General features: G+C 35.5%; 1 long non-coding RNA gene across 1 annotated transcript; it reads right to left on the bottom strand.

Moving 5' to 3' along the window:
• Positions 1-110: 110 nt before the first annotated feature.
• LOC119000290 (uncharacterized) lies at positions 111-23,252 on the bottom strand. The gene is made up of 4 exons (XR_005069280.1): positions 23,154-23,252; positions 20,319-20,321; positions 11,250-11,260; positions 111-121 (listed from the first exon to the last, which is right to left on the bottom strand). It is a non-coding gene; the product is annotated as an uncharacterized LOC119000290 (long non-coding RNA).
• Between the last annotated feature and the right edge of the window lie 4,015 nt (positions 23,253-27,267).

Here is a 27,267-nt window from a genome sequence, read left to right as displayed (position 1 = left end):
AGAGTACTTAAAAGCACATTGCATAACAAAAGGCAGCTATCAACTTTAAAGGAGCAAGCATGTGTAACCTTGACAACCAGGCAGCCTGTACCTTCCCAGCAGAGTGGGCTGCACTGGAAAACTCATTAGGCAAATATGGCCAACACTGGCCCTCATGGGTTGGAAAGCTGGACTCTCCCACTGGTTTCAGTAGTGCATTGGATTCCAGGAAAGGGGACTTTTTAAACAGGAAGTGGGAAGAAGCTTGCTCTCTTGCTATGGTGCTTGCTACAGGCTCTTAACTCTTGGCACTTTGCCTTGGGACTTTTGGTCATAGATGAACTTGGATGTTCTGGGTCTCTGGCCCTTGCTCCCCACATGGGCAGGAGCCTGCCCATGGGTTTTGACAGAAGTCAGTCCCACCAAGGGCTTAGGCCCGCATGGTTGGAAGCCTGCTTCTGCAGGCAGGCTCCGGGACACTATGATCCACTGCATCATGGCATATGGGTCCTGGACTGCTACATGGAGACTGAGAGCCGTGCACCCCAGATCCAGAAAGAGAGAGCTGTTAGGAGAAGAGGGCAACTCTGAAATCCAAGAATGTACACTCCAAAGAGGATGGAGATCTGTTGGCTTGGCTGGCCTAAGCTCCAAAAGAACAGAAAAGGAAATGGGAAAGTTCTGGGCATGGATTTGGTTTGTGCCTTTTTAGAGAGCAGGAGAAGTTCTGGGTCTCCTGGCAGAGAAGGGCTCAGAGAAAGAGGGCTTTCAATGACTCCCCACATGGCAACCCTGTTAGGAAATATCTGTTTCTTGCAGTACAAATTTTTGAGTCATGTGTCAAGGCAATAAGCAGCTGAACCCCATGCTGCACAATAACATGCATTCAATAACCTGAGAATATATATGTACAAAATATATGTCTCATTTATAATTGCTAAATAATTGAACCAAGTCAAACGCTCATCAAAATTAGAATATAATGTAAAATATTCACTCAAGAAAATACTATATTTCAGTGAAATAAAATGAACTCTTACTATATGCAAATAGAATTGTGAGTTTCACAAAAAATGTTTTGAATGAAAGGCATACAACTTTATGATTTCATTAATGTGAGCTTAAAAAAATAGAAAAAAACCCTAATATACAAAATGTTTCTGACTAGAAAGGAACTGAGAGAGGTTTTTGAGGTACTGGTATTCTTTCTAATCTCGACCTTAATTTTGAAAATTAATTTGGTTGTGCACTTAAATGTCTGCATTTTATTTTACCCATATATTTTAAATATATAAATAACACATTTCCAAATATATTTTAATATCAACTAGTTTAAATGTGTGGCATTATCAGAGGGGCAACATAAAAGTTCCTATCATAAATGGAACTCATAATTGGGAAAGCATATTAGATTTTAAAAAATACACAAAAAACAAACTATGAGTTCCATAAGTACTTTCACTCTAATAAAAATAATATTTTATGAAAATACAAAGGAAAGATCAGTTAATCCCAAAGTGGGTTCAATAAAAGATCCATAGAGGATAGTTTAGACTTGTAAATGAAAAGATGTTTAGAAGTTCAAAAAGAAGGCATTGGTGGGACTTAAGATAAAATTAAACTTAAAAAATTCTGTTAAACTATAAAACTGCAGGCTGCTTAAGCCAGACAAAGTGTGCTTAATCGTGTAACAAATACTGTGGTCATATAATCAGTGACTCTTTGGCAACTCTGACATTTCTAAATGTGGAAATTTTACTTTTCCAACCAAAATATAACCACTTCTTGGATAACCTTTACAATCCACAGCAGAACTCAGAGTAACAGAAAAATCATCAGAGACATGCAACAGAGAATGTAGAGAAAGAAATCACCTCCAGAAAATTAGAACCTGGCAGTTTTGAAATCATTAAAAAGATAGTGACTTTTCCTATAGACTGCATAGGGTTTTAGCGTCTATTGGCCAAAATAGTTTTTAAGTATAAAAATACCTTGAAAGTGAAGATAGTGGAAGTATGAATACTGAGTAGTATTTGTAGTCACAGGAGCTGAGAAGCCTCTGCAGTCATTACAGAGTCTCTGATACAGGCATGGAAAGTGACAAACCTGTCATGGAGTACAATGTGATACAGACAGCAGGAAGCACAGAGATTGGCGGTAATGCAGGATGATGACTGAAAAGATAGAATCATTTTTCCTAAGCACATCTGCAATATGTCAATGAGAATGGAATGTATTCAAATTAGATTCTCTTGAATGATTTAATAAATTGCAGTTTATTCCATTGTGTAACAAAAAGTCTCAACAAACTTTTCATGCAGTAAAAATGTTTGATCCTGAGAAAAGGAGAAAGATCTATATGTGGATGATAGAACTGCAAGGAGAAGGCAGTCAATATAAGACCTGAAACTTGGTCCCATTCACATGAAAACCCTATCCTGAATGTTTACAAGCAAGGAGGAGCAGTTCAGCCAATAGTACACCAGGTGCCTAAGCCTCAGGATTTAGGATGAAAATGGTTGAGGACTGCAGTGTCCAAAGGCAGATTGATTCTATCTGTGGATCTTAGGTCATTTAGATAACACTCACTAGAATTTAGTTATCATAGGATTGGACTACACAGAGCTGATAAATCATTAGCCATCATGGAAGGGTAAAAGGACCCCACTCTTGAGGTACTGTGCAGAAAACAAGAGAATGTAAAAACTTTGATAACTGCTTATTCTTTAATAACTGCTTATTCTGCTTATTCTTATTTCTCTTTGGGAGAGAAACTCCTATGGGGAGATATTCTAGGTTATTGAATCACTGATAATAAAGGGATTAAGGTAAATTCATTTTTGTAATAATGAATTGTAGCATGTTTACACTGAGAGACCTAAGAATCAACTATTGACAGTTGAGGTTTGGGCAAAGCTATTGCATTTGAGGAATAGAAGTAGACCTGAGGAAGTCAGTAACAAGATAGAATATATATGTACAAAAGAGACCCAAACCTTCATTAACTGTGCTCCACCCAGACTCCATAACAATAGATTATAAGTGATAGATTTTGGATAGCAGTATTTTTTCTTCTGACATCAAATTCCTAAATGAAATGCTTAATCTGATTTTTCAAAATATGAACTTTTCAGTATTGAGTTCAGGGTTAGAGATAAAACAAACAAAACAAAATGATACCATGACTCATCCATTGCATTACGACAATATGTAAACTATGTAAAAAGATTTTCCAACAATACTGTGACTTGAAAGACTGTTGGAAATAATAAATATTATAAATGACATTTAGCAATTACAAGCAGGTATTTGGGGGAGTCTGGGAATTATGCTGGTGTACCTTACCCTCCCTCCCACTCTTAAAGTAAAAAAGAAAACACATCTTAAAATGTTAAACAGGCTACAAGGTATTAGAATGACATATTGTAATAAGATATACTGCCTCTCATAAAAAAACAAAAATTTCAAAAGGAAATAGAGGCTAATTATGAAGCATTGTTCTGTAGCATTTTCTGTGCTGTCATATTAAAGAAGCTTGACAGATAAAGGTAAATGATGTGGTATGGCAAAGCAAGCAGTTAAATATCCTCTCTCTCAGAGCTGCCCGCCAGTCAAGTTATTGATTGCTAATGAGAATAATGAATATTGCTAGCAAACCTGACAGAAACATCCTGATACATCATTCAACAATAAATACCATGAGCTTGTCAAATCCGGAAAATGTTTTCTTGACACTTTAGTGCAATAGATCTTAATGAATGTAATCTATGGAATGAATTTTCATATAGTGTGGCTTTTGAAAGGATAAAATACACTTGATAATGTTTCTTGAGCTGTGTGGTATGTAAGATGCGCTTTAAATTAGTGTTGTAAAGTTTCCAATCATATAATTATTCTTATTATCAGGATATATGTAGGAATATACTGTCATATAAATACATTATTCAAACGAGTTATATATTTTGGGTTGTGTCCATCTTTTTTTTTGGGTGTTTCTCAACATGTAATAATTCTTGGTGATTTCTCTTTAGACTTATTAACTAGGCATTAAATGTTGACAGAAAGCTTAGATGTATGAACTGATTTGTCCACTGATAGGCCTTTAAATCCACTGTGCACAGTGATACCAGGTTGCATTATGTGGAACATAGATTCCCATCTCCATTTTTACCTAAATCTGTGGAGATTCCCATCTCCGTTTTACCTAAAATCTTTGGGCTTTTTATCTTGGATTGGTCAGTTTCCTAAAGAGGACTCTAAGTTTGGCCTGGTGAGATGAATGGGTTTAAGGTATAGAAAGGGAGTTTTATGAAGTAAGGCACCTCTTCCCACCTTCAGCAGGAACCCAAAATAGTTTCTCTTATTCGCCTTTCCTAGGAAGTAGATTTCCTTTTCCAACAGGAGTAAAGGAGGACAATTCCTTAGCTAGCAACAGGATACCAGTTCTCTTCACACACTTTCAGACAGTACTGTTCTCAGCATCTCTCCTTTGCACACATACTTTCAGAGAGGCGCAGTGGCCCCAAACCACTGAGAATTTTTAGGGAATTCTGTGTAAGAAATCTACAGGATCCTTGGACTACCCTTCACCTAATCCTGACCACTAGTTTAGCATTCATCAAATGAGGAGATTTAGGTAATCCTACCTCATTTATTATTTGTACATTGTCTTCTTGCAAACTTTGTTGGTATTTCTTATTTTAAAGATCTTATTTTTATTTATTTCTAGAGAGAGGAGAAGGGAGGTAGAAAGAGATGGAGATAAACATTGATGTACAAGAGAAACATTGATTGCTTGACTATGGTATGTTCCCAGCGGAGGACCTGCAACCTAGTTATGTGCTCTGGATGGGAATTGAACCAGTGACCTTTTAGTTTTCAGGCCAGTGCTCAATACACTGAGCCACACCAGCCAGGGCTGTTGGTATTTCTTATTTGTGGGTATTTTTGCTTCCTATATCTATCCTTGTGCTTATTATTTTTTACACGCACTCACTTTTGTTTTATTGGAATTGTAGAAAGAATAGAGATAAATCTATGTATCTGATCTATAAGTTTATTTGAAAAAATCTCAATTTCATATTTATTTTATTGAAAATATCTGTAAATTCTTTGTTTCCTGTATAATTTAACATATTAACAATGTATCATTTTTACAAATAGTATACAAAAATTCACCCATTACTTCTATTTTTACTTTTCCCCTGAAATTTTAAAATATTTTTGGTGTGATGTTTTTAACTTGAGTATTTATAACTATCATGTGTTTACTAATATTTATCTTAAATCACCACATTGTCTAATGATGTCAAACTAATATTCACTTGAATTTATTTATTTCATTTTCTTCACCAACTATGTCTATTTTACCATTTAATTCTATTGTAAATCTGTTATTTTATCTAACTACTCTGGTTTTATGTATTATTTATTTAAAAACTGGAGGTATTTTACTTTAAATTTATAAGTTTAAATCTTTTATATTAATTTTTGTAACAGATATACTTATTTCTAATTTTAATGTCCTATTTTTCTTGGTTTCCTTGATATTTCTCATTACTATTATCTCCTCTGTTTTGTTGGCTCCCATGTTCTTCAGAATAATCTGGCAGGCAGATACCCTGCTTTTCAAATCCTAGGTAAAATGCATTTATCAAGGACACATATATCAATATATTATAGTGATTAAATAATTATATTTACAGTATGATCAATGTTCCCATGTGGATATGTTATTATCCCTGCAACCTCAATTAAGTCACTTATCTTTTCTGATCCTCATTTTCCTCTTCTGTAAAATGAATATAATAATAGGTGATTCAGGATTGTCAAAGCATAATGAGACCACCACTGACTATCTGAAATAAGAAGGCTCAGCTAATTTTACTCTTTGTTATTTCAAGCAAGTACTATGCCAGTTAGGTATATTATCCTCGAATCCTTCTCTTAAATAATTCCTTTTTTAGAAAATATAACACTTTGGGATTCATGAACTTTCAAAGGCATCAGTGGGATGATATCATGGTTATCATCAGTGGGACGATGCAAGATTACTCAGGTCAGATTTTTGCTAATTGGTTGGCACTAAGAGGTCTATCTAGTAAAGAGAGTTGTGATTGGCTAACTTTAATAAAGAGGAGCCGTAATTTATTAGTTGGTGTGCAAAAAGTATGTTCAGTGAAAAAGTATTTTGCTTACTTTATAAATAGGCTTAAAACTGCTTTGGGGCCCTGCTGGCGTAGCTCAGTGGATTGAGCACAGGCCTGAGAACCACACGAACACGGTTCGATTCCCAATCAGGCCACGTGCCTGGGTTGCAGGCCAGTTCCCAGCAGGGGACTCACGAGAGGCAACCATACATTGATATTTCTCTCCTTCTCTCCTTCCCTTACCCTCTAAGGATAAATAAATAAAATCTTCAAGAAAAAACTGCTTTGGATTGCTATCTACTTGTATCATGGTTATAAGGCAATCAATCTTTTTCTAGAAATATAGGAATATTTTTTCAGAAATATGTAAACAAACTAAGTCATCTCCTACTCCAAAGTGTATATCTGTGTTATTCTCTACTAATATAAAATATAAAATATTAATATTCTATGCTTTCTAACTATAGTGAGTATTATTTATCATTTATTTTCTTTTTTTTTTAAAGATTTTATTTGTTTATCTTTATAGGGGAAGGGAAGGAAAGAGGGAGAGAAATATCAATGTAGGTTGCCTCTGGTGGGTCCCCTGCCGGGAACTGGCCTGCAACCCAGGCATGTGCCCTGACTGGGAATCGAACCGCGATCGTGTGGTTCGCAGGCCCGCGCTTAATCCACTGAGCTACACCAGCCAGGGCTATCATTTATTTTCACAATGGACTTTCATTGTCTGACAACAATGAAACTATGTGTCTTACATATCAGCACACAATGAAATACACACACACACAGGTAAGGAGGAAGAGGAAGAGAGAATGTAGAGTCCAGAAAAGAAATTATATTTTCAGTGAAAATAACTGCACAAACAATTCTTTAATATTGTGATGAGTGCTAAAATGAAATGCATGATATCATGAGTTTGGGGGAACAGGGTCATTGAGCAATGCCATTTCAACTTAGACATAAGGTATAAGTTAGAGTTAAATAAGAAAGGAAAGGGTGGTTGGCAGAGAATCAATTACTCCAGTACGGGGAAGGGAGCAAAAATTCAGATATGTAAGGATCACATCCCAATAACTGAAATTCAGCCAGTGTGAGTATAAAGTGAGAGGAGAAAAATAATAGAAATCAATGCTGGGATCATTGAAAGATGCTTGGAACTTACCCTGGGAGCAGTGGTATGACACAAAAATGCATTGTGTGAAAAGTGAGTGAATGAAACTTAGACATTTTGAACTGAGCAGGCTGTTAAGTGAGGAACAAATAATAAACAAGTAAAAGAGGATGCGTGGTCATTGAGGCAGCTGTTTTTGTAGATACTTCTGCTGGTTTGATATGGAGACGGTGTGGTACATCGCCTTCAGCCTATGCTTTGAAACCAGAGTTTATAGGATTTGATGAGCTCAGATTCGAAAGATTTACCTGATTTACCCAGTAATTACAGCTGCAAACAAGGTGTGGTAGTAATACCCATTAAGAGGTTTTCCTATCTGAGAATAATCAAGATATTTACTGGAAAACGTTCACCACTTTTCCTCCCACGTTTTAATTATACATTGATGAGTGGTTTTAGCTGTTTCCTTAAAAATGCCTTTTTGAAGAATCTGCTCTGCTGCTGAGAAGCTAATAACTTCACTTGAAATATATTAATCTCTCTTTCTCTGCATTCAGAAAATATTTTGCCCCTGCATTGAATAGAATCTTACAAAATATAAATAAACTTTCAGCCAGTCTTTGCCTCATCTCAAACTTTATTAATGAAAAAAAAAGAGGTAGGAATTGAACAGTGTGCAGAACAACAAACTTAACTGTATGTAACACAAGCTATTAATGATTTTGTTTTTATGGTAGGACATCTATTGGGCATCTACATATAGCTCTAGCTTTCACTTTTTTTCAATAAATCATCTAAAATTAGCCTTTATGGGACCTATAGTAATCAGTTTGTTTGTTATGAGTATCAAAGAAATTCTGTAGTAGTGTAAGTAAGCATCCATTCCTGGGAATGGGACTGCTAAGAGAGTCAGTTTGATTCAGTATTTTCATCCCAATTTTTAGTTCTAGAAATCATTTTTCTGGGTTGTTTTTTGTTTTTGTTTTTGCAAATTGCTTCAAGTTGCAGTATATGGCTGCCCATACTTTATTGAAGCAACCATTCTTAACAAAGGAGAGACATGGTTCTCCAGTTGCAGTATTGTTTATAGGGCCCTAACTGATACGAAATGACTCCATAATTTACTAATTTCATGCTGGTATGTTTGTGTATTTCCTCAAGCAAGTCCTTGAAGGCAACTTGAGTCTTGGGAAACTTGCATTTTAGCATTCAGCATCGGGTTTCCATTTTGTCATCTTTATGCACAATTTTTTTCTGCCAGTGTGGTTAAAAATTCTGCACCAAGACGGAAAATAAATAAACAAGTGAGAAGCCACAAAGGAATAAGCAACATATGTTGCAGAATGTAGTCAAATCAGAACAGTGCAGCAGAATATGATCCTTGACCTCCCTTTTGTTCACAATGTGGTTTACTAGTGCTCCCTGATCAACAGTGTAGAGTACATCTGCTGTGTGTAGCTTTCCTGCGCACAGACCTCTCAGTGACCTTACGAGAACTGGAAACAGACTTATCACCTTGGCAGTTTACTGTTTTTCAGTATATTGCTACCGCTTTGTTTGTTTTTAATGCAAAATGTCTTAAANCCAGTGTGGTTAAAAATTCTGCACCAAGACGGAAAATAAATAAACAAGTGAGAAGCCACAAAGGAATAAGCAACATATGTTGCAGAATGTAGTCAAATCAGAACAGTGCAGCAGAATATGATCCTTGACCTCCCTTTTGTTCACAATGTGGTTTACTAGTGCTCCCTGATCAACAGTGTAGGGTACATCCGCTGTGTGTAGCTTTCCTGCGCACAGACCTCTCAGTGACCTTACGAGAACTGGAAACAGACTTATCACCTTGGCAGTTTACTGTTTTTCAGTATATTGCTACTGCTTTGTTTGTTTTTAATGCAAAATGTCTTAAAAACAAATTGAGTTATAATGGGCCAAAATAGTGGGAGTAAACAATACTAAGTAGGACAGATTATAAATGGATTGAAAGGTAAAGTACACAGATTTCTAAAAAATGACAAAACAGTAATAAATTTTATGATTTTATTTTGCCCCACTAATGAATAGGAAAATAGAAATTTCAGGATGCAGATAAAAACAAGTTGAAATGAAAGATTCATGTGTGGTGAGTGATATCTAATTGTAAATTGTCATTGGTGTAATCAGCTTTTTTTTCTAAATTATTGTTATATGATATAGGCTTAAATGTCTCAGATGCTGAATTTCTTGAGAGGTACAATATATCCATGTCATAAAATATATTTCACATGGGCTCATTGTGAGCCAAATATATTAGCAAAACTAAGAATTTAATTACGATGACCTCCCTATTTTACGTGAGCACAGACTGTTCTCCCAGCTTAATGTTTGGCCTCATAGAGACATAATTAGAAGTTAAATAGGTAGATAAATAGTTAGACAGAAGGTGTTTATATGAGGACAGATCATACAAGGGAAACCAAATGATAATAATGCAATGGTTATACAATTCAATTTTTGGTCTTCTTTTTTTGTGTTGAGGCATATGTGTATTTGTTAATTTGTATCCACCATAGCTAGGGGCTATAGAAAGAGCATAGAATTTGGATAGACTACTATTTATTCCCTCTCTTTTGTTCCTAACTTTTAAAATATCATTACTATATATTGTAAGGAGTCTCTCTTTGAGAAACTGATAGCCGCATGATTTTGCTCTTGAAGGTTTTTTCATTCATCTATTCATTTAGAAACCCATAATAAATGAGGCACAAAGAATATGAAGAATATCTGTTTATGTAAGACTCTAACATAAACCAATCCCTTAAGTAGTGCTCATCATTAGCCAAAAATCAAGTCCTATTAATACACGGTGAAATATTGAAAATCTCTACATATATTCCATGTAAATTATAAACTGACTTATATATTGGAGAAAATTTAGATTTGTATTAAAGCAGAAAAATGAGAAAGATCATACAATGCATTCTAAAACCATGTCTAAGTGCAATTAAGTGAAGAATCAATAAGAAAAATTCTTGGTTTATTACTAATGCATTAGTTTACTACTAAAGAATTTCTTCTATAATGAATTTTTCTTATGGAATTACAAAGAAGTTGGTTTTCCCATGTTGATTTTTCAAATTAAAAGTTCATCAAGTGATAAATTTTAAAAAATCACCTATCTGTACCATATAGCTCAACAAGATAACCAGTAAAAAAAAATAGAAAATATATTTGGGAAAGTCAAGTGTATAAATTTAAAAGACTTAGCCTGTACTGTAGAAATGCACTGTGCTGCTATAATGTTTGAGACATTATTATTTATCATTTGTGTAGCCACAGAAAAGGCATAAAGAAGACAAGCCCATACCCTAGGGGCCTACAATCTTAAGAAGGTAAATTTAGCAAGTAAAGTAGTTGAAAAAGGAATTGCTGCACAGGAAACTTTTATTCCCTTTCTCCCTTTATCTTAACCATCTGTTACAACAGCAATGTGAAATGTAGCCCTGCTTTACTGGAGTGGTCAGTTAGCTAGGAACCTTCACCCTATAGCTACTGGAAGTTTGTATTTAGAATGAAAGGCACCCTTGGGCTACAAAAAAAGCATTAGTAAGTCATTCTTTCAGAAGGCAAGACTTCTCGGTATTAAATTATTTTCTGTACCTTTGAATGACTCTGAAATACACAATTGATCACTGTGGCTATAACATTTTAGTTTCAATGGAGACATTGTTCCACAATGAAAATTGAATACAACTGCATGGATTGCACCTGGAGAAAAGAATACTGAAAATTGCTAGTGAGACCAGGAATCAGTAAGAAATAAGAAAAAGGAAAAAAAATCATAGAAAAAGTGACATTTGAAGAAGAACTGGGACAGAAATTACCATAGTGTGTTTAAAGGGAACACGAACAGACTGATCTGGGTATGATGCAAAGGTAATTTTGGAGAGAAATGGGAAATACATTTGGAAGACAAAACAGAACAGTAATATGGAGTATTCCAGAATCTGGGCAATGAAATTAGGGGAAACTCCTCTTACCCCTCACATTCTCAAGTAAATGGATAAGTAATATTTCAAGGTAACAACAAGTTAGTCTCATATTAAAATAAATAGATATTCCTTGAGTGTCAGATTTTTTAGATTAATATCATCAAAAATTATTTTAGGTGAATTTCAGTTGAGTTAGATGAATTGTATTTTAGCACAATTTTAATAGATAGGACAGCAAACTATTCTGTGGTTAAAATAGAATGATAGAGGTTGTGCTCAAACAAAAATACCAAGTTGATTCTGAGCCACCCAGAAACACACAAAAGCAGGCATGAACAGAAAGACATACATATATGAGATATTTTGACAGTACTAACCAATTGGCAAATGGCACATAAAAATAGTTTCATATGATTTTCTGTTAATTATTTGAAATTGATGTAATCAGAATAAGCAACTGAATTGAATCAATATGCAATATTATGATTTATATATCTATACATACAATAGAAACCATATAATTAAAATAGATTAGTATTGCACAGACTGCTCCTATAATGAGTCTGTGTACTATATTAATATGATTTTTTGAGACAGGAAGCCCTGGTTGCAAAGCTCAGTCATGTATGACATTTGATTTTTATTTTCTTAATTTTTATATGGGGGTTTTAGTAGATAATATTTAGTAAAACTCAATTTGTTAGCAATGCATTCACATATATAAATCTACTTGACTATGTATCATCTTATATTATTTCTTAGTTGTTTTATATTTGAATCTTGCCTTCCTGCTTAACATTTAGGTTTTTGTTATTCACAAACAATATTTTCTGATCTCTTTCCTTGCCCAGAATATAGATGTCCACGTGCTCCACACTTCTCTCCCCTACCATCAATTACAGACTTCATTATCCTCTTATTGATTAATTCAAAAGTACCACCTTGATCTCTGTGAAGTACCTGACACTGTAATAGGTTCTGGAGCTCTAGAAAGAAAAAAAAAAAAAAAACCTTGTGAAAGATATTTTCTAGTAGGAGATAAACAAAAACAAAGAGATATGTAAAAAGGCTTTTACCTAAGCCTCATCTAGAAATAATGTATAATTAAGCAAACTATGATACATGGTTTATAGGAAATAATACAAAGGTTTGTTAAAAATTCATGGTGATGGTTTTCAAGGAGAGTCTACCTAGATAAGATGGCCAGAGAAGGCCTCTCTGAGGCTATGACAACGGGTGAGGAGGAGTCAGCCATGCTCAGAAATAGAGAGGGAAGACTGGTGCTAAGGAACTGAAAAGATTCAGCTGAGACAGCCAGGGAGATTTGTAGATGGTGAGTTTAGAAAAATGATGATGAAAGTGACTTGATGAGCTCTATAGCTTTCACTTCTGCATTTTTTCTTCAAAGATATGTTGCTTTTCTATTTGCCTATTTACCTCTCCCCTTTCTCAGTCATGAAGTTTGGAAGGGTTTACCCCACCTTCATTTCCAGGGTTAGGATATGAATATCTTACAGCAAACATTATATTCTTCACCGTGACTATTTCAGGAAGAGTATGCCCTGTTCTGGTCCATGAGAGAGGAGAATTGCACAGTATTAGAGAAGACAGGGAAAAGTATCTCCCTTTTCCTTGTGTTTGCTGTTTGTGGCAAATAATCACATCATAGCAAAAAGGGACTGGGTGGGAGAAGACTGACTTTGAAGAGCCATACTAGCTTTGAGGAAAAAAAGAATCTGTAAATTATAGCTTGTATACCTTAAAACTATACTTTAACACTAATTATCTTTAAAGCTTCTAACTTAATATGACCATCAGAATTACCAAATAGCTATGCTACATTTACACAATGGAATTCTATGCTGCAGAAAGGAAGAAGGAGCTCCTACCCTTTGCAACATCATGGATGGAACTGGAAAGCATTATGCTGAGTGAAATAAGCCAGGCGGTGAAAGACAAATACCATATGATATCACCGTTAACAGGGATCTAAACAAAACAAACAAGCAAGCAAAATATGACCAAAGACACTGCAATATGGAACAGGCTGACAGGGTCCAAAGGGGAGAGGGGAGAGAATCATAGGGGAAAAGGGGATGGACTCACATGAACAAGTATAAAGGACACATGGACAATAACTAAGGTGGGGGGCAGAAATGGGAGGGAGGGAGGGAGCACTGGGGGGACAGGGCTGGAAATATAACACAGAACACTGTACTTGAACAAGAATTAAATAAAAATAAAAATTAAAAAAAAGAATTGCCAAATAGCATAACAGAATACTGATTTTGATCATTTTTCACGTATTTAATCAGTTGCTAAGCCTATCTGTCTTTAATACTTAGTTTGGTATTTTCCTGATGATGTAATTTTTAACCTAGAATAAACATCCTTGAAATTTTCATAAAATTTTTCTTTCCAGCATTCTCTTCTTTTAAATTTTCTTATTTTTAATTAAACTATGTGTAATGTTGTTTCCAATACATCAAAAGCACAGAGAATAATATGACATAATACCACCATTTCCCATATTTAACAAGAAAGACTGTTGTGGCCTTGTTTGTATGTGTTTTTAAATCATTTTGGTACAGTTTATTTTTTCCAGTTTTGTTGAGGTACAACTGACAAGATAAATACCATGATTCCTTGATATATGTATACATTGTCAACTAATTACCACAATCAAGCCAGTTAGCGCATCCACCACCTAACAGGCAGCTTTGGCATATGTATGTTGAGAACACTTAAGACACTACTCTCATAGCAAGTTCAAGTATTTGATATAGTATTATTAACTACAGTCATCATACTCTACTGCCATCACCAGAACTTTTTATCATATAATTGAAATTCTTTTCCCTGGAATCAACATCTTTCCATTTTCCCTTTCCCACCTTTTTATATTCCGCTCTGAAGAGTTTGACTCTTTGGGATTCCACAAAAAAGTGAGATCCTACAATACTTGTCTTACTTTGTCTAGCTTGTTTCACTCAGTATAATGTCTTCCAGGTTCATCCATGTTGTTACAAACAACAGGAATTCCTTCTTTTATTTGGCTGAATATTATCCCATTGTGTGTGTGTGTGTGTGTGCACATTGTGTGAATATTATCTTGTCTTGTGAATAATTATGTTTGTATATTAATTTACATGTTTCTTAAATTTTTATATTTTGTTACATTTTTCTAACTTCTTTAACTGATGTCTTTGGTAAGTTATTTTTGCATATTTCTCAATAAACATATTTGAGTCTATAAATTTCCACAGAAGCTTGGCAGTATAGTTTGATTTAAGTCTAGTCATTTCAAAGTTTATTTTGATTTCATTTTTGTATTTGATATTTGGCCTTTACCTATTTTTACATTAAGTATCTGACTGGGAAGATTTTTTTGTTGTTTGATTATGCCTTTGTTGTTAATGTTAATTCCAGTGAATTCTGATTGGTAAATTGTTGCTTTTCCTGTTTGGAGATTAATGGTTTATCTTCATGAGCAAGTACATGCCTTTTCTCAGGATAGCATATGCATTGTTAAGTCCAAGCTTTGTGTTTTTTTTCCCTACATCTTTATTTATTTTGGGTCCAGCTGAACTTTTCCTGAGGATAGTAGTAAAGTTACCTCACATAGTGATAGTATGTTTTTCAGATTTGTCTTCATCTCACTATGTCTCATCAAAACTCTATCACTTAGTAAGCAAAATTCATTTATCTCAAGTCATTACCTGCCTCACTCCCAGGCAGGGAGTGAGGCAGGAAAAGTTGGGAAAGTTTATGGAAGACCCTTTGTGAACAAGGACTCAAACGGTACCTATTTGGAATACATGCTTGCCTCCTTAAAAAAATATATCATTTGACTTCATTTTAAAGAAGAAAAAGATCACTGGTAGATTTTAAGGCTTTTAATCAATAAAAAGGCTTGCCTCCTAATTGATGAAAGATTATCACAGTCGTTCTGGTTTGGAAAGGAATCTCAGTGAGGAATGGTAGATGCACTCCAGGCCTGCTCTGCTCTGTGACTCTTTCCGGGTCTCAGTCATAGCCAATTATAAAATGCTCAGCTACATAGTTCAGTGAACTATTTCATGATTTAAAAGACTTATCTGAAGGTTTCCCTTGTTCATGTGCAAATTTATGCAGTATAAGAAGTAGTTACGTGTGCTTTATATGCTCAGGAAACTTTCATCATAACATTGCCCCTCTATTCTCAAGCACACACAAAAGTCCTGCATTTTGTGAATCTCATTGACTTCTCACTTAGCTTGGAAATAAAAAAATTTGACAGCCAATATCAAATTTTTAGGGCAACAAACAAGTCGATAAAGTATTTCACCATATTTGTGACATTACCTATGGAACTATCAGAAAAATGATTTCAAATTACCCCATTCTTATACATAATTGGCATACAATGAATTCTTGTTGAAAAAATGAGTGGATTAAAAATGTAGTTTTGTATGTTCTCAAATACAGCCATACCTTGGTACTTGTTGGCTTCTGAACCCTTCAAATCCTGTACTCATGCATTTTGACAAGAAAAAAATGTCTCAGCACTCAGTTCTTGCTCTGGACTCGTGGTACCTGCTAGAACTTGTATGAATCAGGAGCCCACCCTGCAAAAGAAAATGCTTCATCATTCTATATTAGTGGGTTTCGGCATTCATCACGAGTTCCGGACAAATTAACAATGAGTACCAAGGTACCCCTGTATCTTATGGAGGATGTGAGTAAAAAGAAAGGATTTATATGAATAAGTGGCAGGAAAAAGAACACGTCCGTCCATTTGGTAGGAAATGAAAATATCTGGAGCTTAACACAAACTATCCTCTTATGTTGCTTGATATACTGTTTCTTGATATATATGCTCTCCCTCACAGTGCCAGGCCACCGTTATCTGAAGTTCCTTTCCAACCCCTAGCCCTGGAACAGGAAAAGCAGACAACAGAGGTCCAAGGAACCTCACCCCCAAAAGGCCAGCAACAAAGACAAGGGTGTCGGGTGGAGTACACAAGGAGCTCAGTTCCTGTTCCTACGGTGATGAAGCCACACTGGTTCTTTACCAGATGGTCTACAGAATGTTCTCAAAGTGCCGGATGTTCTTCTCTAGGATGAACAGCCTCAGACCCAGCAGCAAGAACTTACAGCAGGTTGGCATGAAGCTGGTGCAGCAGCTATAGTAATAACTCAGCAGCCCAGCAACTTGCTGGACTTCCTGAGAGAAGAGCCTGGTATATAACATCCATATGTGGTCCTGCAGATGCTGGGCAGACTGCTTCAGCGCCAAGCAATGTTTGAGAGTGCGAGGGCCAGGGCAAGATACCACCTCTGTGTGCACCCTCAGGGAAGGAAAAAAGTTCAGGCTTCTTCTCAGCAGACTTCTCATTGTCTGCTTTAGTGGGTGAATCAGTCGCTTTTTGTGAAGGACAAGTGGTGGATGGGTGTCAAGACTCCAGAAACACTGCTCTGCCCAGAAATTTGATGGCGGACTCCATGTAAACATCCTGGAAAGATTGTCCGATCTAGGAGCACAGATGTTATGCAGGGAAGTGGTTTTCCATGGCAAGATTGTTTTCATAGCCACCCCCTGCCCCCGCCCCAACTCCAGGATGAGGAGCCTGCCCTGAGGCCTCTAGAACTTTTTTCACACAGTCTCTACTGGGGAAATGATGGGGCCCTGGGCTGTGCTCAAGACCACAGGTAAAGGTGCCATCATGGAAACAGGAGAGGGCAGCATTGTCATGGATGGAGACCCTGAGGTGATGTATGCAGACAGGTTGACCAGGGCATTGTGCTCCTGGGTCAAGTGTCAGGGAGCTGACGGGCATTCTTTGTACAATCAGTGAAGTGCAGAATGTCATTTCTACTGAAGAAATTCTAGTATCCTGGTAGGTACCTTAACTGTCTTTACTACTTCACTTTCTTCCCAATAGAGTCACTCCATAGAGTTTATTGGGCTCCACACGCTCAGGTAAGCAGAGGCCACAGTGTGCCTAGGATGTCTCTCTGTTGCCTTCACCTGAGCTTTTTTACTCTTTTCAACTTTTAAACAATACTCATTCAAGTGTCAGCACAATTCCAGGCCTCTTGCCTATTTGCCCCCCTTTGCCATTTCACTGCAGGCAGCCCACACTGAAATTGAGTGAGATTAGATTACATTTTATTCACTAAATTTTAATGCATTAACCATGTATCATTGCAGTGTTTAATCCCAGTGGTTAATCCTGGCTTTATTATAAGAATTATTTTTACAGCTCTTGTAAAAAGAGTGAAAACACTTTGCCTGATTTGTAGTTAATAAAAACTTCCCATTTTAGGAGTTCTGTACATCTTATATATTATTTGGGGCATACAGATTTAATCTATTTCTAAGCATAATAAAATAACACACACAAGTGATTTCTGTTAATTTTAAAAGGTATTCTTAGATATCAATATTTATTATGATAGATTTGAAATTTGTACTTTTCTAATTTTTTACTATTTTCTAAGAAATATTACGTAGGATAGCTTACAAAACACTCCTCCAAAACCACTGATGAATTCATGTATTTGGCACCAAAACTGAAGCTCCAAATATCTCAATTCATTTGCAGAGTATTATTTTATGCATGCTTATTTTAACAAGATAATAAGCATAGTTTCCTCTTCCACTGAAGTCCCTCAATAACCAAGTCTAGAAAACTCAGGAAAGATAAGGTACTATTTAAACAAAATTATTCAGGTATTAAAAATGATGTTAACATGTTTCAGTTCATATTTAAGCTGTCTATTCCAACATTAATAAAATAAACTTAGCTAATGAAAAAATTAAAATATAACATACTCAATGGTTATTTTTCTCATCTTTTATGTAACTTTGATAAGTTTTAATGAAAATTATAGTATTTAAATTATAGTAAATGATTTAAGCAGCACGTATCTATATGACATAGGATAGTCTTTGAATAATTATGTCCAAGAGTAGCACATTATTGCACATCACACATATTTGTGAGTCTTTTCAAATCCTTCTCATTCCAAATCATTTTTGTGGTTTTACTGACACCATCCCCAAGAATTTGTTATAAAACTTATGTTTATGAGTAATTTTTAGTCTTATTTACTTTGCTGTGATTTTGTAATATCAATGACATTTTCCATCATGTTGTATATGCTTATTTATATTTATGCAATATTACTTTAACTATTTTTAAAGATGTTACAGAAATACATAATTTCAAAACATTTCTTCAAGTCTATATTTTTGATTTGGTAACTTCACTATAATTACAATAGCAAAAGTATACTTTGATATTTACATTTATTTGATAATATTTTAATGAAGGAAATAACATTCTGCTTTATGAATTATGTTAATAAAGATGCAAAATGTCTCTGAACAGATGCTAAAAATACAATTTTTAAAGTTGTCATGTCTATGAATAAAATATAAATTCAGAATATTTTTAATCACAATGTTATATTTTACTTTCAAAATTATAATATGGCACATCATTCAGCAAAGCTACATTAATCTTTCAGTGATATAGAGTATAACATAAGGATACTTTTCAGAATAACATTACATACACTAAATGGAAATCAGAGATGCTAGACAATATAGAAGTACTCATGCCATTACATTTTTACCTTTAAACTTTACCCCATTTGATTACTAATCATTTAAAACTGGTTTTCATTAATTTCTTTATGCCCTTTGCATTTTTACCTACTGAAAGGACAAATAAATAACAAAGTTCAAAGATAATGTATGGCTTTGGAAACATTTTCCAAAGAATCTTATTCTAGAATGAGACCACTAAATGTTCAGCATGTCCAATCACAGTGCAAATGGCCAAACAATGCATTTTTCCCCTCTTAAATCTTCTGTATATTAAAAGGTATATGTATGGAGGAAGGATCAAAAATGCTGAAAAGTCAAAATTTGATACACATCCAGAGAATTCAAATTCCTATTGTTAGTTATTATTTTTAAATGCATCTTTAATATAAGCTTTGGGCCAGATGTAGGGCTGTTAAGGTCTGTCTTGCATGCTTAAGATTGGTTTAACAATAACTTGCGATTAAAATGATTCTGCATAGAAGCCCAAAGTCAGGGTGAATCATTTTCATATTGTATAGGATAGAGCTGATTTACAGCTGCTCTTGAAAATATCTATCCTTATTTCTGGGGATACTGAATGTTGGCTTTGACTCTGGGTCAAGTTATAGCCTATGGGATTTATTTATTTATTTATTTGTTTGTTTGTTTGTTTTAAAATTATTGTTCAAGTACAGTTTTCTGTTAATTTATAACATGCATTTTGAAATCTATAACTCCCCTACACATGCTCAGTGTTGAGTTTAAAGGTGGTTTTTACCTGGTGAAGCCTGTTAGACGCCATGGCTTAACTCCATGGCCAGAAGTACATAATCCGCATTTCCTAACTTCTGCTCTGAGCTCTAATGAGGCCAAGATTCCTTGCACAGACCTTGGTAGTTCAATTGATGTGAAAATCTAGCCCGTAGGACATTAAGGATCCTGGGGAGATTGCAGCTGGGTATCTTTCAGCCCTTACTCTCTATTGCTGTATGTTATTTTCACATTTAAACAAAAAGCATTATGTGAGTATGCTTTGGGAAATCTGGTGATATATCCAAACTTGGGAAATCTTTGCAGTATTTAATTCAATTTTTCAAGGTCAAAGCTGAGATGAGGCAAGCCAAGAGCCTATGGCACAAAACTTTAAGGAGGCACTAACTTTTAAGAATGTGAGAATTCTCCTCTAATTCCATGCTGTAAGTAGCTTATTTTCTGCCTCTTAGTCTAAAAGTTGTTATGGTCAGAATTTCAGGTATGTTTCTAATGAAATACATGGAGCAACTCAGACTCAGACCTCTATCACCAACTTGTCTTGTCTTTCCCACCTCTGTGTTTTCCGACAAGGTGCTCTATGGATTTTTAATCATATCTTCATTGAAATCTGCCGTATCTATTACTACTCTCAGCACTCATTGCATTAAAACAATTTTAAATACTCTGGAAATAAATTATGGTAAAATTTTAGTGAGAAAAAATGGATTGGGACCTGCTTCATTTTTTTTTAATTTTTAGAAGTCTTACAGAATTAGGACATCCTGTTTTGTTCTTCCGCCAAAGTTGGATGATAATGGTAGCAATGTTTTGTAAATTCAAAGGATTAGGAGTACTTTGTTGAGTAGTGTACAATTCCATACATTACAGAGGAGTTAAAGCCTTGAAGTACAAAAAATTCTCTTCACTGTAAGAGCCTTAACATTTGTTTTTTGTGCTTTTTAAAAACATGGACATAATATTTAGTTAATGCATATTATAATGTGATAAAGTGTCAGAGTTCAAAAAATGCCACATATTTATTTGCATTACTTCAGACAATTTAAAGTTTGAAATATTTTTGTAACCTCTGTTCATATCCTCCTTGAATTAATCTCCACAAGGATTCATAAACTTAAAAGATTCATTTTAACTGTGATGATATTTTCCCCCCACGAGATAGCCCATTAAAACTACATTGAGTAAGACTGCAGGTAAAGTGCTCAGCTGTTGGTTAATTCTCAAGCCAAGATGAAATCATTTAACTCCAAATATCCTGCTATGATTCAAAGTAACTATCTAAAACACTAGTCAGGGAAATGTGAAGCTGTTCAGTATTTTCTTCAGGACTTGGCTTGATATCTAGCACACTAATACATTTCACTCTGGAAGAAAATTGAGAGGAAAATTCTAGGAAAACATTATTTCCTTTTTTGTTTATGGTAATAAATCTATTCAGCAATAAAAAATTTAATATTACAGATTACTTCAATCTTTATTTTTACTTGTAAAAAGACATGATAACGTAGTTTATACTGATCTCATAAATTATATTCGAGACCAATATTCATACTTCACAGGATGATGTTCTAATATCTACAGTAGATCCTTTCTCACTCATGAAGAACTATATATCCCAAAATGATCCATGACATTGACATAGAGTCTTGCTGTTAATTAATTGTATATTGATCAGTCTTATAAACATGTCATACAGTTAATCTGTATTTTATTTTTTTACAATGCACAATTACGTAAAGTATATAGTAAATAAGAAACAAAAGTATTATTTTACGGAGTTGTTTTTTACTTCAATCCATATTTTCTTGGTAAACGTAAATTTTTTTTCCTTGAACATCTACTTCTTCATCTACAGAGAACAGTCCTACTATATAGGAATACTTTTAGATTAGGTTTTCCATGTTGCAAACTGTAAGATGTAACAATAATGTCACTGAAGCTCATGAAATAAATTTCATAAAAAGTATACAAAAGGAAAATATTGACCTAATACAATAGGCACCATTCATTGAATCTGGTTATACATGGTTGATGGGCTAACATCAATGTTTCAATCTTGTTATATAAGCTCGTTAAAATGTACATAGACTTCCATCTTCTACCATAGTTTTAGAGATCTGGAAAAAGTGTTGCCAGTACTCTTTCAATAAATATAGATTAGAACAAACATTAAATCCATTGACAGATGAAGGGATTTAAAAATATTATATATAAGCCCTGGCTGGTGTAGCTCAGTGGATTGAGCACAGGCCTGCGAACCAGAGGATCGCAGTTCGATTCCCAGTCAGGGCACATGCCTGGGTTGCAGGCTGGTTCCCTGCAGGCCAACTCCCAGCAGGGGACGCACAAAAGGCAACCATACATCGATGTGTCTCTCCCTCTCTCCTTCCCCTCTAAAGATACATAAATAAATAAAATCTTTAAAAAATAAAATAAAAATATTATATATATTTTGTGTATATATATATATATATATACACACACACACACACACATTATCTTTCTATCTTCCTGTCACTTATCTATTGATCAATACTATCCAGCCACAAAATAGAAATCCTGTCATTGTCAGCCACATGTATAGACCTTGAGGGTACTGAGTGAAGTAACTCAGAAAAAGAAAGACAAATACTGTGTGGTCTCACTTTTATGTAGAATCTGAAAGAACCAAACCCATAGCAACAGAGACCAGAATGGGGCTTCCCAGAAAGTGAGGAGTAAGGGGATGGAGTGAAAGCAGTCAAAAGGTACAATATCATTATAAGATCAGTAAATTCTAGGGGTTTAATGTATAGCATAATGACTATAGACATCAATACTCTACTATATACTTAAAAACTGCTTTCTTGAAAGTTCTCATAAAAAGAATTAAACATTTGTAACTGTGAAGTGATGGATGTTAACTAAACTTATTACGGTAGTCATTTTGAAATATAAAATCAATTAAGTTTATTGCATACCTTAAATGTATATAGTGTTACAAGTCAATTACAGCTCAATAAAACTTGAGGAGAAAATTCCAATTATTGATAAAAGAAATCAAAGAACATCTAGTTAAATGGAGGAAAGGTTCTGGCAGGGGAGCTCAGTTGGTTATAGTATCATCTTCATATGCCAATCCCTGTGGTCCAATCCCTGGCCAGCAGACATACAGTATTCAACCAATGAATGCATGAGTAAATGGAACAGCAAATCAATGTTTCTCTCTCTCCCCCAACCCTCCTGCTTCTCTGAAATCAATTTAAAAAAGGAGAAAAAAGTCATGTTGTTGGATTTAAAGATTCAATATTACTAATATGTTAATCTCCATCATTTGACCTCTAGCTCCAGTGGAATTTCAATTATATTCTACGATATTTTTGGCCTCCTAACCTAAGCAATATGTATCTCTAGCCAAGGACATTTTCTATGCATGATAGATGTTATAATGTAAATACAGTTCAATTGATTAGTTTCTTTCATCCTATCATAGTTTGTGAATTTGGCATTTCTTGTGCAAAATCATGAGAACTTTTCTCTATATTTCATTCTAAAAAGTTGTTTTAATTTATACATTTACATGGATGATTCATTTTTGTAACAGTGGGGGTTGTGACTCACCATTCTTTTGACATTGTTCCTATAAATGCTGGCTCTGACTAATATGTAACTTAGAGATAAACAGCATGTTTGTATAAGAATCCTAGAAACTAACTTCAAAAAATACTCTGACCTTCAGGATTTCCAGCTATGGGAGATTTGTCGACTTTCAAATATAATACCATGATGACATAAAACCAGGATAACACACACTGGACCCACACTTGACAAGTTTTAGGGTCCTTATTGCAATAGACTGTGGTAGTCTGCATGTAGAGAACTTTTCAACACCCTCCCCTGATCTCTTTGTTTTGCTTTCCTTCTCCCTCATTGTAAAAATTTCTGCCTGCACTGAGATGTTAAGACGGACTTTGAGACAAGAGTCCCACATCTTCCCAGAATGTGGGCATCTCACTAAAACTACTTTCCTTTTTCACCAGCACTTGTCCTATTGTTAGAGGAAATTGGGAGCCATTTTAAAACATAGCACAGCACCCAGAGAATGACTTGGCTTTTTTTGCTTCTGCTTCTGCTTGCTTTTGAGCCAGAAGTAATGCTTCACTCCTTACCCTAGAAAAGCAGCTGCTCCCCGCAGCTCAGGGCCCAGAATTTGGAGACTGCCTCCTCTGGGTCCACATGCATAAATAAAGGTACCACCTCGCTTCCTCCTGTGTTCGGCCTGAATTCTTCCTGCAATATTTTGGTTCCCTGACCAGAAATGACTCAAAGGAGCAGGTGATTGCCACCCGTGAGGTGGCCCCGGGCGCTCCGTGGACTCCGCGGTTAGCTGCCGGTGAGGCCCACACTCTACCCCAGCTACAGAGGGAGTGAACTGGTCCTGATCGGGGAGCTGTCAAACCACAGGACTGGGGACCAGGAGACGGAGACCAGACCCAACCTTGTGGTGGAAGGAGAGACTGATCACCTCTCAGGCCCTTGACCATCAGGTAGGGGAAACCCTAACAGGAGGGCAGTCCTACTCAGGTGGGACTGTATTAAACTCTCGGATGTTTGTCTGTGTGTTTGTGCGAGTGACTGAGTTTGTGGCTCCACCAGTGAAAACCTATGGAGTCGGAGTGGGCCCCAACCTGTGGTTCCTCCGTCTGTCATACGGCATAATGGCTGGGAGTTTAACCCAGATTCTACTCCGACGGCCTTAGCTAAGAGACCAAGTCCCTCCAGAGGAGAGCCCAGGCAGGTGAAACTGAAAACCCCATCCCTTTGTTTGTCTGTGCTATTGTGGGAGGGACATCATGGGCACAGGACCCTCAACAGTACTAGACTGCATGTTGCAGAATTTTGATCGGTTTCGGGGCCAGGACTCAAGCATGACTTGAGACCAATCAGAAACTGTACATCAGAGTGCCAACATTTGGGGAAGGCTGGCCCCCTGAGGGAATCCTGAATTTAGGAATAATTCAGGCAGTACACCTAATAGTCACAGGCAAGCCGGGACACCCAGATCAGTACATTTACATAGACAGATGGCGGTAATTGGTGGGCTGTTGAGCCTAAGTCTGGGTAATACCCTGGTGTGCATGAGTAGAAGTCTTCTTCTCTACCATCCAAGTTTTTTTGAACTACTCTGGGATGTGTGGGAATCATTTAGTTGGTGCCAGTTGGAGATAGGCAAGGAAAATGTGATGAGGAAAATTCCAGTTTCCCTGCATGGAATTTAGTTAGAGGATTCTTTCTGGTCTGGTTATATGGTTTTCTGAGTACTAAATGTTTTCTTAATTGCATATTTGTTGTGGGGTATTCTTATTGTTATGTTTTTGACATTTCCTGTGATTGCCTTGAGAACTTTGTGTAGCAAAAATATTATGCCTGGACTGTCTGTTAGCTTTTCCCAAATCTTCCATAGGAGGACGTCCATTTCAGTTTGAGAGCTCTTGTCTCTCTGAAATGAAATGTGGTTGTGTGGTCTGTCTGAAATGAAAGTTTGGTTACAACCGCTCTTTGCTTGCTTTCTTAACTTTTGGGGGCTTGGTTTGATCTTTGCTCTTTGTATATACCTAGAATTCTCTGTCTCTGCCGTTTGGGCTTTGGTGTGATTTGGACCTCATCAAGGTCATTTGCAGGACACATTACTGTGAGATGAGGTCCTAAGGCTAGTGTCTCACTCTCTCCCTTAAAAGATATAGTTGGAGAGTACTCATTTATTTGAATTTTGTCTTTGCTTTAGATTTTTCTTTTGTTTCTGTTTTGAAATGAGTGGCTTGGTCTGGATTCCATGAGAGAGTCTATTCGCTCACATTGTAGACCAGAAGTGTTGTGCCAAAGATCTGGTAAATGAGATAAAATCTCCTATGTGCAAGATTCCATGTTGTTACATCATAAGAATTCTACCCCAAAATGATGAAAATTTATGGTTCAAAGAGGGACTGAAAGCTCTCAGTCCCTCCCAGACTGTAAAANTTGTTTCTGTTTTGAAATGAGTGGCTTGGTCTGGATTCCATGAGAGAGTCTATTCGCTCACATTGTAGACCAGAAGTGTTGTGCCAAAGATCTGGTAAATGAGATAAAACCTCCTATGTGCAAGATTCCATGTTGTTACATCATAAGAATTCTACCCCAAAACGATGAAAATTTATGGTTCAAAGAGGGACTGAAAGCTCTCAGTCCCTCCCAGACTGTAAAATTCAGAGGGGAAAAAAGGAGAAAATAACTCTTTTACACGCTGAATGTTCCTCTAGGAGGTCTGGGCACTGCTGCAGACCTAGAAACAATAGGGAAGCTCAAGCAGCTAAAGCTTGATACCTTCTCTGCCTCTTCTCCAGCCTCCCTGAAAGTTAAGGACACTAGGTAATTACACAGCTCACATTTGAGCACACTAAATGAATGAAGCAATCACGAAGACCCCAATTGGGTAATTTAAATTTAATTAGAGTCTTTTAAAGTTATTAGCATGGAATATGTTTGTTATGTCTAGGTTTACAAAAAAGATGCATGATATCTGTGTTATACCTCTTAAAAATATAAGTGTATTTACCAATGGAAAAGAAAGTTTCAAAAGTCATGAAATGTGTTCATAAAAGTGTCAATCTAAATAATGTTAATTACTTACTTTTAATTGTCACTAAAAATGAGATTTCTAAGAATTCAGAATTTTAATTAAGTCAGAATGAGACTATATAGTTTAAAAGAAAGAAGGGCCAACTCAAAAGTACTTAGGAAGTTGTGAAAGGATTATATACATTGCAGAGTGTCTGTAAATTGAGAAGATTTTGCGTAGTTGCAAAGGGTTTGCACAAGTTGAATAAAGATTGTATAGAGGGAAGAAGCAAAAAGAAAATAGAATTGAATTGAGGAGGTGCAAAAAAGGCGAGAAAGGATAAAGGAAAGTGACATACATGTTACAGGAAAAAATATATTAGAGGAGGAATTCTCAAAAGGGAAAAGCAAATAGGAAGAAAAGAAGAAAGAAAAGGAAATGCACAGATGATAATGTGGAATGGTAATTTTATGAAAAAGCTGGGAAGCTCCCTTTCATTTTTCAAAACTCATCATTACTTCCCCATAGACAACTCAGGTACAATTGACAGTGGGGAATAAATAAATTGATTTTTTAGTTTTATATACTCAAATTGTAATTTTGAATGTCATCTTGAAATGTTGTTATAAAAAGAAATCCTTTTGTCAATTGCATTATAATCTGATTTATAACCATATCATTTTTTTGTCATTTATAGACAGTCATTGAGTCCTTTTTGCAAATGCAACTGTGATGCATTTGCAAAAATGTTACACCTTCAGAAAGATAAATACTGGCAAATAATAAGGATAAACAAGAATTAATTATGGGACTGGATGAACTGAGGATAATTATTATTCTCATGACTTTGTTCAAAACATTACTGATTTTTAAAAACTTATGTTTTCTTTGAACAATTTGGTAAATTTTACCCTAATAAGCAATATTGAAATATTTATATTTTTACCTACTTCTCCCTCCTGAATTTAAAAACAGTTAATAAGTATTATATTCATGGTGATATGTTTATTTGCATTATCAGATTCTTATTCCAGTATGAAACTTACTCCTTCATAACAGGACGTATGAAGCCTGTTTCCAATTGTGGTTTTATTAAACAAAACTTTGACTGGAATATCATGTTTGAGAAAGACATG

The sequence above is a fragment of the Sturnira hondurensis genome, unplaced genomic scaffold (genome assembly GCF_014824575.4).
Source record: "Sturnira hondurensis isolate 20B ecotype Veracruz unplaced genomic scaffold, ASM1482457v3 Scaffold0015596, whole genome shotgun sequence".
Classification (NCBI taxonomy): domain Eukaryota; kingdom Metazoa; phylum Chordata; class Mammalia; order Chiroptera; family Phyllostomidae; genus Sturnira; species Sturnira hondurensis.
Note: the sequence above shows the minus strand (reverse complement) of the source record. Positions and strands in the feature narration are given on the sequence as shown.